We start from the raw sequence: 14581 nt of genomic DNA, 5'->3' as shown, positions 1-14581 counted from the left end.
ATTTTGCTGCTCATTTTATAGCTCATACAGTTACAACTGTCACTATTAGGAATGGAAACAATGAGAAATGAATGAAACGAGCCTACATTTGTCTCTATAAAAAACATGAATTTATTTTGAATTTATCACATAGCTCAAGATTTTAATCATACTGAAAATATATTTATATATAAAAGTTATTTTGAAATTCGACAACCAACTGTTCTCTGAAGTTATCCGAAGGGTCAGTCGACCCTCCTTTGCTCCACTACTACATACAATGTATTTAGGGAGAAGCTTAATTCTGTATATGTTAGACCATTTCCAATCTATGAAGGAAATGTAATGATGGTTGACTCTCCAACCATCATCAAACCGTATTTTCATATTCTCATTTTGATGAATGCGGTTCTTCTCTATCAAATTTGATGCAACATCAAATAATATTTTATTATTATCTTCTTACTTTTTTGTTTATTTTTTATGTATAAATATAGTTATTGTATATTTTATTATATAATATTATATTTGAAAGAAATTTTATGTTTGGAGAAAGGAAATGAGAAAATTGGTTGGAACAAAAACATTGTAGTGACATCAAAACAGAGAGATAAAATGAAGAAAATATGGTATCATGCAGCAAAAATGATGAAATGCGTTGGAGTCTTAATATTAAAGTCTATCAAAACAATAAATAAAAGTGCTAAAAATACAAAATTGATAAGTTTAAATCACTTAGGGGGCGTTTGGTTCGCATAGGGGTAATAGAATGGAATCAAAAAAGGGAAACAAGGAGAAATGAATGAAACGAGCCTAAATTCCTTTGTCGATTTGTTTTAGTTTCACAAAGGAAATGATATACCCATGATTCCCTTTGTGGCTATTTGTTTCAAATAAGGTAATAAATCAAAGTTGTGTTTTTAATAATAATTTCTATACATACATGTGTGTTTGTATTGATAAATAAATCACATGTAAATATAAAAATGAAAATCAATTACTTCAAATGACGATGAAACAAAAAAAAAAACTGAAATAAAAAAAATCAATAAAAAAATGCATAAACATCCTATTTTAAAAAGAAAATAATCATTTTAAAATAATTAAAACTAAATATTAAAACTAAATAATATGATAAAAGAAAAATATTTATCAAAATTATTTTTAGGACAAAAAAAAGTAAAAATAAATAAGTACAATGATCAAAAGTGAAATTAGTCTACGGATAAAAAAAAATATAAATAAATAAATGTGAGGATCAAAACAAAAATCAAAAGGTAAAATTTAGTGAAAAATATTTTTTGAGAAAAAAATATATATTAGTATAAGGATCAAAAGTGAAATTAATCAAATGATTAAAAAAATAAAAATAAATAAATATATACACCAAAATAAAAAAAATAAAAATAAAATAGAGAAAGTATAATTTTATAAAAATGTTAGAGGTTGAAAATAGTAAGAGATGGAAATGGAATCCTAAAAGGCAATGTTATCAGAATCGGACCGGACATCAAACCGGATTTGTAACTAGATCACGGGTTACTTGATCGGATTGGATGATTCGGATTGGTCGGACCGGATGACGTAATAAATAAATAAATATATATTTTTCAGTGTTCTAAAAATCGGCTAAGGCGATCGCCTAGGCGGTGATTTTTAGAACACCGTCCCGATTTCCACTAATCGGATGATATAAATCGGTTGACCAATTTTTGGCCTTCTGGGCGGTCTCAAGCGGTCTTAGGCGGGTCTATGCGGCTCCTAGGCGGTCCCAAACAGCCTTTTTGAAAAAATTGGCACTTAAATTTTATATCAATTTTTTTTAATTTAAAAAAATATTAAATAAAAAAAAACTTTAAACTATTAAATTTATTTTTAAGAATATTATTTTTATTTTTTTTTATTAAAGGCGGGGACGGAAAAAGTGGTAGCCGGACATCCCAACTATGTTGGCACCTCCGAACAGTCCACAAGACTCAACCCAATTTATTGAATGATAGCCAAAAAATACAAGAAAGTTTAACAGAATCTGTAGGCCAAACGGCCAATTGCATTATCATTAATGAAAGAAAGACAGAAACTAGGAGCTGTTGCCCACCAGACTGCCGCTTGGCTTGTGCGACCAAAGGCTGCCAGACAGTCCGCTACTTGGTTCCCCTCTCGGAATATGTGTGAGACCACAAACCGCATGTTGTCAACCATCGAGTTCCAAACTTTCCCCTTTCCTAAGAAGTCCGATTGTCTGATATTCGCCCACAGCAGCCTTAAAGTCTGATGAATGTTTGGGGCGATTCCTTCAAAGATACAATCATTTCTAGCCTTCCACAGTACCCATATTCCATGAACCAGTGCGCTGCACCATAGCGCCTGAACTTGAGTGCTAAAACGGCTCGTCATAGCCTCATTGATCAGTGTCTGCAGATTCTGATCCTTGCTTAACCGACGGCCGAACAACCCTTCAATTCCACTCCAAACTTGTTTTGCAAAGGCACATTGCAACAGTAAATGATCTAGAGACTCCTCATGTTGTTGACATAAGCAACACCTTGAAACGATCATAACCCCACAAGTCTGCAGCAGCTTTTGTGAAGGCAGGCGTCCCAGGTAAGCTCTCCATGCTATCATTGAATGAGAAGGTGGAATGTACGTTTGCCAGAACTGTTTTGTAACATGACTTCTCGGCGACGGCGATAACCATTTGTAAAAGAGGGCTACCGTGAACTCGCCATTTACAGCGGGCTTCCAGAAACACAAATCATTTTGACATCCGCTTGTAGAGGTCTCAAATACAGCAGCAGATATGTCGTCTGGCAGCTCCGGGATATCCTCTCAGGCCCCATTTGTTCTGTAATCATCCACCTTATCACATAGGCGATCTCGTACCTCCCACGCAAGACCTAGCCTGTCCGTAATGGTCGGAGAGAGCCATTCCGAGTTCCAGAAGCTAAGGCTGGTTATCTCCCCAATTCGCCAAAAACTATGGTCTCTAAGGAGACGATAGGCTTCTTTAACTGAGATCTAGATAGATGACAGTGATATGCATCTCCTTGCAAGACCTGTCGAGTTCAGAAACCGCGATCATAGCAACGAATAACAGAGTCTCTTGCACGTAATGATACCCCAAGCAATCTTACCAGATAAAGCAGCATTCCAGCGCATAAGATTTTTAACACCAAGCCCCCCTTCACCCAACGGCTTTCTACAGATACTCCACGCAACAGGGATGAGTTTTTTTTTCAAAGTTGAACCAGTCCATACGAAGTTCCTGATTCCGGTGTTAATTCTCTTTATCAGACTCCGGGGCCATTTGTAGATGATAAACGAATGAGTGAGCGAACCCGTAATGACCGCTTTCACCAATGTTAGCCGCCCAGCCATTGATAGTGCAGTCCCTTTCCATCTAGAGAAAGTTGCTGTAATTTTATCCGTAATTTTCTTGAGATGAGCAGCTTTAGGACACCCAACGAAAAGCGGGATGCCCAAATACATAAAAGGGACCTTGCCAATTTTGATTCCTGCATTATTAGCCATTCGGTTACCCCTTTGAGTCGTGACCTGCTGTCCAAAATACATTTCTGATTTTGTCCAATTGACTTGCTGCCCGGAGACTTTACCATAATCCTTGAACATTGAGGTAAGATTCCTGACGTTCCGCAAAGAAGCTCTACAGAACAAAAGGATGTCATCGGCATACAACAGGTGCGTGGGCAGCGAATGCGTATTTGAGTATCTGATAGGATCCAGTTTATCACCTTCAACCATTCTGGTTAAGTATCTACTCAGATATTCTTCTGCAATTACAAATAAAATTGGTGACAGAGGGTCCCCTTGTCGGACCCCTCTTGAACAAGCAAAATAGCCCGAGGCTCCTAGAGGTGTCATAACTGAGATTCTGGCAGAGGAAAGTATTGTGAGGATCCAATCCCTGAACTCCAGAGAAAATCCAAAGGCTTCAAGGACCTCGAATAAGAAATTCCAGTCAAGAGTATCAAATGCCTTTTTTATATCAATTTTCATGCTCATGTTGCCCCCAAAACAACGTTTTTGTAGAGAGTTAACCCCTTCTGAAGCGATTGCAATGCACTTGTGGATGTTACGGCCTTTGATGAACCCAAACTGATTGTCCGATATAATCTGCCCAGCAACCTGTGTTAGCCTGTCAGCCAGAATTTTGGTAATTAGCTTAAAGCTAAAGTTACTCATCGCTATGGGTCGAAATTGATCGATTGTCATTGCACCCTCCATCTTAGGGATTAACGCCATTATACTAGAATTCAATCCCGGTGTGATGACGCCAGTATGAAAGAACCAATGAACCATGGCACAGACATCTGGACCCACAATGCTCCAAAATCTTTGAAAGAACAGACCAGTATAACCATCAGGCCCCGACGCGCTCGTCGCAGACATTCCCATAACAGTTTCCTTGATCTCCTCATCAGACGGGATCCGAACAAGCTCCTGGTTCATTTCCTGGGAGACTGAGTGTGGAATCAATTCCCTCACTGATGACAAATCCGCAATTTCTGTTCTGTCATTCTTGAAAAGCGAAGCAAAGTGTTCCGTTGCATGAGTGGCTATTATAGCCGGATCAGTCTCCACGACTCCATTAATTCGGACAGCCTGTAAGCCTGCACTCGATTTGCGCTGAGAAGCCATTCTATGGAAGAAGCGACTATTTCTGTCCCCTAGCTCCAACCAGTTAATTCTACTTTTTTCTTTCAGATAGGCTTCCTTCTGTAACAGATGGAGATCCAATTGAGCATGAGCCTGCAGCTCTCTCTCATGTCTCTCCGAAGAGAAACCATTGATGCCGATATCCTCTTGGATTGCTGTCAGAATCTTCTCACAATCTTTGATATTGCAATCGAAATTGCCAAAAACTTCCTTATTCCACCTCCGCAGAATGATGCGCAGCCCACGGAGCTTGTGACTTAGAAGATGCATCGGACCCAAACTAGGATGAGGACCATCCCAGAAGATCTGTATCACTTCTCGCAGACTGGGATGTGAGATCCACATGGACTGAAATCTGAACCTGGTCGGACCCCTGTTGCCAGGCGAGAAACTGAAAAGCAGTGGATTGTGATCAGACTGATGTCTGTTTAAAATAGTGCAGTGATGCAACCACTTGTCTGCAAAATCTTCTGACACAAGCGCTCTATCGAGCCTGCACTCCACCCGTGCGGGACCCCCTCTACCGTTTGACCATGTGTATAGAGGGCCATTCGTATGAACCTCCCTCCATTCCCCTTGATCAATGAATTCCCGGAAATCCCTGCAAGGACTAGCAGCCGGAGCTCTTCCAGATTTCTCATGAGCTCCCAGTACTACATTGAAGTCTCCAATTGCCATCCACAGTCCCGGGTGTGTTGATTGCAAATCCTGGATCTTATCAAACAAGAGCCTCCTTCTATTGGCCCAGTTACTACCATAGACAAAACAGAGATTATGATTGATGCCCTGTATAATGCAATTCAATAAAACACATTGATCATGCCTCTTTGTGACGACCATTTGATAGTTTACCCGTACCGATTTCAGTATCCACATGGTTTCCCTCTCTCTCTGATTGCAGGCCACAAACGATAAGCCCAACCTATTCCAGAAACTTTGATCACTGTCAACAAAGTTACCCATTGGTTCAACCAAACAAACAATCTCCGGTTTATGTACAAAGCATAAATTACTGAAATAACATTTAGTATCCATATTAAGGATACCCCTGCAGTTCCAAAAGAGGATATTCATTTAAAACGATTCGGTGGCCTTCCAACCCGCTTTACACGAGTTTGCTGTCCCGATGGCGTTTTAACCTTTTTGACCACTGTTTCCCAATTACTTTCTTCATCAACTTCATCTGCCCAACTGCGCACGGGGGTTGGCGACTCCTGTTCAGTGGTCTTGATATTCGAGTTCCCCGGAGATAGTGGCCTTTCCCATGTGTCATCCGCAATCCCTTCTTCCTCTTCAGATGAACTCTCTGGTTCGGATGGAATTATCTCAGGCTGTGTGCTAAGATCCTGTATCAGATTGTTTGTAATTTTTGCAACTGTGACAAGGGCCTGTGTTGGTTTAGCCCCCAGATTCTCTGTGTTTTCCTTGTGTTTCGGTTTCGGTTGAATCGGCTTCATGTTCCGTCTGCATTCATAGGCCAAATGCCAATATTGGAGCATACCTTGCAGAAATTCGGCAATTTCTCGTAGACAATATCAATCCAGAATTTCTTTCCTTCTCTCTCAATACCCAGCTTTGAAGGAAGCTCCTCAGCCAGATCAATATCAATTAATAGCCTAGCAAAGTGCCCAAATTCCCCTTCTAACGTAGCCTTATCGAATCTTATCAGACCACCAAGACCCTTAGCTATATCAGACAAAATTTGCACATCCCAATATTCCTATGGTAACGCATATAAACGTACCCATACCTGAGCATGTGTAGATTTTTCCGCCGACGGATCAAAATCCGCTTTCCATGGTTGCAGACGGAAAGTTCCAGGCTTTAAATTCAAGATTCCTTTGCTAAGAGCTTGTTCCTTTGCCTCTCTGGATTGCAGAAAGACCTGATAGAATCCTCTTCCGATTGAAATCAGCTTCCACGCAGACCTCAGTCCCCCATTCTGCTGATAAAACAGCCTTCAGATCCGAGACCTTCATAGGCGAATCACCCTTGGAGAGAATTAATCCGCCAATCAGAGAGTGCTCGTATAGCGCCACTCGTCTGTCATATGCCGCTTGTGTTATTTTGACCGATCGGACTTCGCCGAATTCCGATATTGTTGCCGATGATGCAGGAGTTGTCGGAATGTTCCGTTTCAGGACAGAGGTGAAGCTGGGAACTTGAGGCACCGCTTTATCCACCAAAGATGCATCGAAGCGGAGCTTTGGATTGAAGAGAACTCTAATGCCAACGTGATCATCAAGGTTTACCGGTGTAGACATCCCCATTCGTAATTATAGAACAGTGGCGGCAAGGGTTCACCGGCGGCTAGGGCATGACGGCGGCCTCGTTTTTTGATCAAAGGTACCTTTTTTATTTTGACACATTTTGTTATAAATGTTATTTTATTGAGCTATTTATTTTTTTAAGGACATTAATGTAAATAATATTAAAATATATATATTTTTCTATCCTAAATATTTAATATTATTATTTTACATAGTATAATTATATTAATTGTGGTGGAGGCTATCCTTACTTTGTTAATAAACAAAGTATACTCACTTTGTGTTTTTCCACCGTTGATCTAAAATCACGTGAATACTAATGTTAACCTGCTACCTATTATCCCAGTTCAGTCTTTCTCTTTCTCTTTCTCCTTACTCTTCCACGTCTTCTCAACTCCTTTCCCAATTCTTCTCTGCTCCAATTTTCTCAATTAAGCGATAACAAATTTGGATTGTGAATTATGTTTATCCCAATCGAAACTCTTCACCTAATTGATCGCTCAACGCCTCAAATTTGGATTTCTTTTATGCCTAGGAAAAGGAACGAGGGAGCCTGAGTTCAACAGAGAACATCACGAGATGATCATGCTAGATTACGTTATGTTGGCTAGACTGTTGGCTACCATAGATGAACCTAGGTAAGCTAAGAATAGTATTGAGTTTAAATTTAAAATTTTCTTCATTTCAGCATGTTTGGAATAAAGGTTTTCAATTTTTGTATATTCTTCAAATGGGTTTTCTTGTTTTCTACAATATATACATTTTCCATCATTTCAAATGAATTTTATAAATTGGGTTTTCTTACCGTTGGTGTTTGCTGGATTTATGATATGTTTCAGTTTTTGATTCACAAGTTTTATATATTTTGACCAGTCTTAGATTGTTCATTTCAATTATTTTTGAGTTTTAGCTAGAGATAAACTGATAATTAGGAACTTGATGGTTTCTATGGTCAAGTCTCCTTTCAGGGTTACTGGATTATGAACATATTTAGTTTTTGAAATGAGAGTAAGAATAATTTTGGACTCAAGAATTTTTTAGGAGGAGATACATGAACTGCTTTTGAATTTTGTTGAAGTTGGAGCTAATGTTTTGAGACTCAGAGTATCACTTAGTGAGTTTCTGTAATTACCATTACTCATACAACTACACTTTTCTTCATCATTTTACCTGCTCACACTTGTTATTGGGTTTGTAAGGTATTTGGAAGAGGTGGACATAGATTGTAGATGATGATTACTATGAGGACATAGATAATCAACTTGAAGAGATCAGAGAGTTATAACAACATGATTAATGAATCTTCAATTTTGGAATTCCTTCTGGATTCTCTAGAGCATCACTAGCCAGAAAAATCTAGCTAGAGCCACTAGATTGGTATGTGCAGAGTGGTATGATTCTGGTCAATATTGAACGGAAAGCCAATAGCATTATTATACTCTTTTCCCTTCAAATTACTAAGAGAAAGTTGCAATGGCAAGATGGATTAAGAGAAGTAGGGGAATCTACTTCTTGTTTAATTAAAAAGGCATTTTTTCCATGTTTTTTTTACCATTTGAGAGCTACAACTATAGCTTACAAATGAGAGAGCTTTTATTTATTGAATATTTATGAGGGCTTATTCAGTAAGTATTTTCTTATACACCGGCTTTAATTGTGTATGTGGTTATTCTTGTGAATTTTATAATAAATTCTATGGGCAGTTAAATTACAATTGTTGCCTCAACATCTCCTACATCTTATGCAGTCACAATAGAATTTATAATTGGCCTTTAGAATTCAAAGGATCATATAATATCTTTTCACTGTATAATAGAGCACATATCCTTATTATAAATTCGATTTGCAGAGGATGGAGTAACTTGTTTATAGCAATTTTATTGTTAGTTTTTTTTGTGTGTGTCATGGGCATTTGATATTTTACCGCAGACTGCATTCTTTAAGGGTTATTTCATGTTGCTTAAACTTGGTTTTTATGAACTGTCATATAACAATCACCTTTCTCTAGTAGGCAGTTTTACTAAGTTTGAGGAGAAAGATGCTGAAGAACTGAGATGGACATTCTGTAAGTGGAGTTCTCAAACTTGGTGCTTCCACTTGTTACTAAAAATATTACTAGAATTTGAAAATGAATGAGGATATTAGTTGCTCGTCATATGGCATTGGCTGAGGAAAGAACATGGGAAATGCATTGTTGTTGGAAGCTTAAAATATAATGTTCTTGAAATGCATTATTGCGTGAATATAGGATTGCAGATTGGATTTCCTAGCTAAATTCTTGCATATTTTAGGTAGCTGTCAAATTTGAATTTAAATTCTTGGCACTTTGAAGTGTGATAGAAGTTCACTGATTTCTTGCTTATTTGCATAACATGTTTAGTTGTTTCTGAGCAACCAATTGATGAACAAAAAAAAAGCGAAAGCTAAGTTCATACAAAATTCAGTTCCCGTAACACCCAAATATGGGAAGGTTCTATCATAAGCCCTTATTGTCCTCCCACCATAGGTTGTATTATGAAGTTACTTAGTGTTGTATTTCTTATTGATTCTACTTATTCCATTATGGTCTGTATATTTCTTGTGAACTCCCCTGTTATTTGTACAAAGGATTGCATGTTAAAAAGGAAAGAGTAAATAGTGTTGTGCCTATTATCTAACACTTGGTGATGAGTCATGTATCTATTTAGATGCTCTTGTGTATTATTTTCAAGCAAGTTGAACATCAAAACTTATTAGTGTAGGTACAAGATGTGGCTCAAGTAATGTAGCTGCTACTGTTGCTGTGGCTAAAGTCAGCAGCTGCTGCAACATCTTCGCCTTACTCTTCATTTTTGCCTTCTGTGGCTGTTACTCCCATGTCTCAGTCTCACTGACTTAAGAAGGTTCCGTCTATTGATTCCAAACATACTAATGGTGTTAATTATAGTGCTACTGGAGGCATCTCAAATTTGAAGATTTTGAGCAAACCAAAAGATTCTCAAGAACCAAGTGGACCAGAGTTTGATAGATCAAGTGTTTCGAGCAGTCAAAGCATCAAGGGTTTGATTTACGGGAGGTCTAACTCAAATTTTATTAAGAAACAACAGGGCAGGTTCGGTTTCTTTGTGGATGCTTGTGTCTGGCTATATTTTTGTGGTTTAGTTTACCAAAGGATGAAAGGCTTACTTGTTATGGTTGAAACTATTGAAATCATGCTACCATTCTCAACGGACTATTCCTTTTTTTTCCTATTGTGGAAATGGCAATATACTATGTTGTAGAAATGCATTTGTACACACTATTCCTTTTCTGCTGTATTAAGACATGTGCCTTCCTCCAAGAGTTTGTACACACTATTCAAAAAGCTCTTTAACTCTTGAACATAACTAAATTTTACCTTACATATCAAAATTATTTGAGGTAGGCCAAATAATTGATCTCCTTTGTCCTACCTGAAAGTATGTCTTACCCCTTTTAAGAGTTATTAGTATTAATGATTCTCTATTGAATCAGTGAAATACTATTTTGATTTGATGAATTGAAATCGCGCTTATAGGATTTGTGAAAATTAACAAAACCGAAATCCATTTTCAAAAAAACAAAATCAAAACGAACAATCCCATAATTTGATTCCCTGTTTACATTCAACAACAAAAAGCTATTTTTAATTTTTTTGGTAAATAGTTTATTACTCTTACTTTTTGCCTAATACACGGTTTATACCTTTATTTTAAAAAACAGATTATAAAGTCCTTATTGTTTGTCATTGTGTCATTCTGTCAATTTTTTTAGATTTTTAACTATTATATTTGGTATAAACAAACAGACAGAAAATAACAGAGTAACATGATCATTTAGTATATTCCTGAAAGCTTATATATGTACAATTATTTTTTTTAAATAGACAAAAGGAGCAAATGGTTAATATTTACATAAAAAAATAGAAACCTTATAATATATTTTTTTTAAAATAGATAGACTAAACAGTGTGTTACGTTAAAAGTAGGAACTAATAAATTATTTACCCTAATTTTTTTTTAAATCAGAACGGATAAGTTGCAAATTAACCCATATCATTTTTAAGGAAGTATATATTTATCCATAACGAAATGATAGTGAAATTTTGCCCTATGATTATCAAGTAAAATCAAATTTACTCATGCCTATCAGAATATTTAAATAAACTATTTCACTATTATTTAAATCATTATTTTTAATTATTTTAAAAAAATACAAACTTTATGAAAAATAAATTTTGCGTAAAAGTTTTGAACTACACGTAAATCTTTTATTTTAAGACATAATTTACGTAAATTTGGACTAAATTTACGTAAATTATATTTTTACAAAAAAAATTAATAACTTTGCAAAAAAACTGAGTTTTATGTAAAATCTTTCAATTTTACGTAAATCTTTTATTTTTAAATAAAATTTACGTAAAATTGACTAAATTTACGTAACCTTGTTATTTTAGGAGAAAAAAATCCACAAACCTTATGAAAAATAAAGTTTTATAGAAAACCTTTAAACTTTACGTAAATTTTTTATTTTTAGACATAATTAACATAAAATTGGACTAAATTTATGTAACTTTATTATTTTAGGAGAAAAAATCCAGCAACCTTGTGAAATATGGAGTTTTACGTAAAACCTTTGAACGTTACGTAAATCTTTTATTTTTAGACATAATTTACGTAAATTTTGACTAAATTTACGTAACCTTTTATTTTAGGAGAAAAAATCCACAACCGTTATGAAAAATAGAGGTTTACGTAAAATCTTTGAATTTTACGTAAATCTTTTATTTTTAGACATAATTTACGTAAAGTTGGACTAAATTTACGTAACTTTATTATTTTAAGAGAAACAATCCATAAACCCTGTGAAAAATAGAGTTCTACGTAAAACCTTTGAACTTTACGTAAATCTTTTAATTTTAGACATAATTTTAGTAAAGTTTGATTAAATTTACGTAATCTTGTTATTTTGGGAGAAAAAATCCACAAACCTTATAAAAAATAGAGTTTTACGTAAAACCTTCAAACTTTTTACGTAAATCTTTTATTCTTAGACATAATTTACGTAACGTTGGACAAAATTTACGTAACCTTGTTATTTTAAGTGAGAAAATCCGCAAAGCTTATGAAAAAACAAGTTTTACATAAAACCTTTTAATTTCATGTAAACATTTTATTTTTAGATATAATTTAGGTAAAGTTTGACTAAATTTACGCAACCTTGTTATTTTAGGAGATAAAATCCATAAACCTTGTGAAAAATAGAGCATTACGTAAAACCTTCGAACTTTATGTAAATCTTTTATTTTTTGACATAATTTACGTAAAGTTTGACAAAATTTACGTAACCTTGTTATTTTAGGAGAAAAATTCCATAAACCTTATGAAAAATAGAGTTTTACGTAAAACCTTCTAAATTTATATAAATCATTTATTTTTATACATAATTTACGTAAAGTTGGACTAAATATACGTAACCTTGTTATTTTAGGAGAAAAAATTCTTAAACCCTGTGAAAAATAGAGTTTTACGTAAAAACTTTAAACTTTACGTAAATATTATATTTTTAGAAATAATTTACGTAAAGTTGGACTAAGTTTACGTAACCTTATCATTTTAGGAGAAAAAATGCATAAACCTTGTGGAAAATAGAGTTTTACGTAAAACCTTTGAATTTTACGTAATGCTTTGAACTTTAGACATAATTTACGTAAATTTTGGAATAAATTTATGCAACCTTGTTATTTTAGGAGAAAAAATCTACAAACCATATGAAAAATAGAGTTTTACATAAATCTTTTAGTCTTAGACATAATTTACGTAAAGTTTGACTAAATTTACGTAACCTTATGATTTTAGGAGAAAAAATCCATAAAACTTATGAAAAATATAGTTTTGCATAAAACTTTTGAATTTTACGTAAATCTTTTATTTTTATACATAATTTTCATAAAGTTGGACTAAATTTGCGTAACCTTGTTATTTTAGGAGAAAAATTCATAAACCTTGTGAAAAATAGAGTTTTACGTAAAACCTTTGAATTTTACGTAAATCTTTGTACTTTAGACATAATTTACGTAACCTTGTTATTTTAGGAGAATAAAATCAACAAGCCTTGCGAAAAATAGAGGTTTACGTAAAACCTTTAAACTTTACGTAAATGTTTTATTTTTAGATATAATTTATGTAAAGTTGGACTAAATTTACGTAACCCTGTTATTCAGAAAAATCCAGAAACCTTGTGAAATATGGAGTTTTACATAAAACCTTTGAACTTTACGTAAATCTTTTATTTTTGGACATAATTTATGTAAAGTTAGACTAAATTTACGTAACCTTGTTATTTTAGGAGATAAAATCCACAAACCTTGTGCAAAATAGAGTTTTACGTAAAACCTTTCAAATTTAAGTTAATCTTTTATTTTTAGACATAATTTACGCAAAGTTTGACTAAATTTACGTAACCTTGTTATTTTTGGAGAAAAAATTCTTAAACCTTGTGAAAAATAGAGTTTTACGTAAAACCTTTGAACTTTACGTAAATCTTTAATTTTTAGACATAATTTAAGTAAAGTTGGTTTAAATTTACGTAACCTTGTTATTTTAGGAGTTAAAATCCACAAACTTTGGTGAAAATAAGATCTTACGTAAAACCTTTAACCTTTATATAAATATTTTTATTTTTAGACATAATTTATGTAAAGTTGGACTAAATTTACATAACCTTGTTATTTTAGGAGATCAAATCCAGAAACCTTGTCAAAATATAGAGTTTTCTGTAAAACCTTTGAATTTTACGTAAATCTTTCATTTTTATACATAATTTACGTAATGTTTGACTAAATTTACGTAACCCGTTTACTTTAGGAGAAAAATCCACAAATCTTGTGAAAAATAGAGTTTTACGTAAAACATTTGAACTTTACGTAAATATTTTATTTTTAGATATAATTTATGTATAGTTTGACTAAATTTACGTAACCTTTTATTTTAGGAGAAAAAGATTCACAACCCTTGTGAAAATAGAGTTTTACGTAAAACCTATGAATTTTACGTAAATCTCTTATTTTTAGACATAATTTACGTAACCTTTTTACTTTAGGAGAAAAAATTCACAAACATTATGAAAATTAGAGTTTTACGTAAAACCTTTCCACTTTACGTAAATATTTTATTTTTAGATATAATTTACGTATAATTTGACTAAATTTACGTAACCTTTTTTATTTTAGGAGAAAAAAATTAACAAATCTTGTGACGTAAAACATTTGAACTTTACGTAAATATTTAGTTTTTAGATATAATTTATGTATAGTTTGACTAAATTTACGTAACCTTTATTTTAGGATAAAAAATTCATAAACCTTGTGAAAATAGAGTTTTACGTAAAACCTATGAATTTTACGTAAATCTTTTATTTTTAGACATAATATACGTAAGGTTTGACTAAATTTACGTAACTTTGTCATTTTAGGAGAAAAAATCCACAAACATTGTGAAAATTAGAGTTTTATGTAAAACCTTTGAACCTTACGTAAATATTTTATTTTTAGATATAATTTACGTATAGTTTGACTAAATTTGTGTAACCTTTTTATTTTAGGAGAAAAAAATTCATAAACCTTGTGAAAATAGAGTTTTACGTAAAACCTATGAATT

This window comes from Euphorbia lathyris, chromosome 6 (genome assembly GCF_963576675.1).
Source record: "Euphorbia lathyris chromosome 6, ddEupLath1.1, whole genome shotgun sequence".
NCBI classification, from domain to species: Eukaryota; Viridiplantae; Streptophyta; class Magnoliopsida; order Malpighiales; family Euphorbiaceae; genus Euphorbia; species Euphorbia lathyris.
The sequence above is the reverse complement of the archived record's forward strand: the minus strand, read 5'-3'. Positions refer to the sequence as shown.